The sequence below is a fragment of the Notolepis coatsorum genome (assembly GCF_963971535.1).
Source record: "Notolepis coatsorum genome assembly, chromosome: 12".
Classification (NCBI taxonomy): domain Eukaryota; kingdom Metazoa; phylum Chordata; class Actinopteri; order Aulopiformes; family Paralepididae; genus Notolepis; species Notolepis coatsorum.
Window position 1 is genome coordinate 125354514 of NC_140176.1, and position 2314 is coordinate 125356827.

Genomic DNA, 2314 nt, shown 5'->3' on the forward strand with positions numbered 1-2314 from the left:
CAGGGCCCTCCTGGCGTGGGGGGAGGAGCTCTGTGGGGGGAGGGGGGGAGCTCGGCGTGGGGGGAATGAATGAATGAATGAATGACTTTTATTTATATAGCACCCTTCACAGCACGAATGCACAGGGTGCTTTACACTACAGCTTAACACTTTCAGTGCCAGCAGGGGGCGCACGATTTAGTGTTTGAGTGCCACCACCCACTTCAATGATAGCGTTAAAACGCCTAATCTAGGTTTTAAATTATGGCTATGTGTCTAATCTGCCCGTCGCTTATCAATGACTTGTTTGCAGTCAACATTGTCAAAGCGGATTGTTTTTTTATCAGTTCATTTACGCTTTATAGCATTTTGAAAAGCCGTCGTTTTCAAGGGAAATATAAAGATTCCGTGATAATCGCCCTGTACTGGAATATTCTAGAATACACAAAAATGTTGTCATTTTTCGGCCTATTTATGAATCGTTTTCAAATAAACGCTAGATTATCGAAGTATATGTGTACGTATGCACGCTATATAGGCGATCTGAAAAATCGATTTTCTTATTTCCTGATCGCTCGCACAGCCAAACAGCCACATCACACATAGGGGAAAAGCTTATATCTCCGTGAAAATAGGTCTGATTATCCTAAGACTGGTAAAATAGATACCTTACCTGAGATCAGATGTTATCCAAAAAGATTATTCCAATTCCTGATCGCCATTCCAAATATCGATCGCTTTTATTGATCCAACGCTACATACTGTACATATTCCACGCTGTTCTGAGGGTCCACAATGAATCCGATCGGCTCGGGTTACATGCCTGAGAAGTAAAATGTGGATTCCGGATATTTTTTTTCCCATCCATTTTCATTGAGTCCATTCCAAAAGGGTGCATTACCATCTGGGAGACGATAGGGGGCGGTTTTTCCACATCTGAGCTCCTACAGGGGCTGCTGTACCAACGGGAGACTCGGTTGATGAAATATGAATTCAGATCGCTAATAAACATCATGGGCATTCAGGCATTGGGCTGATAAAACATGATATGACATCATGGGCACTGAAAGTGTTAAAATAAAAAAAACACAACCAAACTAAATCTGAAATAAATGACAACAACAACAGACGGCAGTTAAAAAACAGTGAAACCAGATACAAAAAAGTAGAATAAAAGAATTTGGATAAAATCATGAGTCACTAATTAAAAAACAAAAGTATAGGAGGAGCTCTGTGGGGGGGGGGGGGGGGGGCTCTGTATGGCTGTATGGGGGGGGGGGCTCTGTGTGTGGGGGGGGGGGGGGGGGGCTGGTTACGCGGCAGCGAAGGCTCAGTTACTGATGTAGTTACACGGCCATCTGGCGTCATCCAGGCCTCCAAATTGTATTTATTTATTTATTTATTAATTTACGTGTGCAAGTGTTTTTTTCTGCGTTTTTATTGACTTGATTTCAGTGCGCAGCGGTAACACTGGGGCCGTGGAGAGACTCACCGGGTGGACAAGAGGTGAAGATATCAGGGACATTGGTTTTATCGTTTGGATTTTATTGACTCCGGTTCTGCTCATCGAATCCCGGGGTTCCGATTCTAATGTTTTTGGTGGCGGATGGAATTAAATATCAACAACAAAAACAAGTCTACGTCTTATTCTTAGCAAAACGAGGCTATAATCAGTCAATTGTGAATCTTTTGTCTCGTAATTTGCTGCGGTCCAGTTTACCGTCATCTGATCCTGATACATGATATGACGAGAACTCAAGGAAGGCTTGTTATTATATTCATGAGTACCGCTGTGGATGAAAGGAAGTAACCCGTTCAGCATAAACCACTCGATGGTCTCATCCTCCCCTTCACGGTTAATGTGCTCATCCTCCCCTTCACGGTTAATGGTCTCATCCTCCCCTTCACGGTTAATGTGCTCATCCTCCCCTTCACGGTTAATGGTCTCATCCTCCCCTTCACGGTTAATGTGCTCATCCTCCCCTTCACGGTTAATGGTCTCATCCTCCCCTTCACGGTTAATGGTCTCATCCTCCCCTTCACGGTTAATGGTCTCATCCTCCCCTTCACGGTTAATGGTCTCATCCTCCCCTTCACGGTTAATGTGCTCATCCTTCCCTTCACGGTTAATGGTCTCATCCTTCCCTTCACGGTTAATGGTCTCATCCTCCCCTTCACGGTTAATGGTCTCATCCTTCCCTTCACGGTTAATGGTCTCATCCTCCCCTTCACGGTTAATGGTCTCATCCTCCCCTTCACGGTTAATGGTCTCATCCTCCCCTTCACGGTTAATGGTCTCATCCTTCCCTTCACGGTTAATGGTCTCATCCTCCCC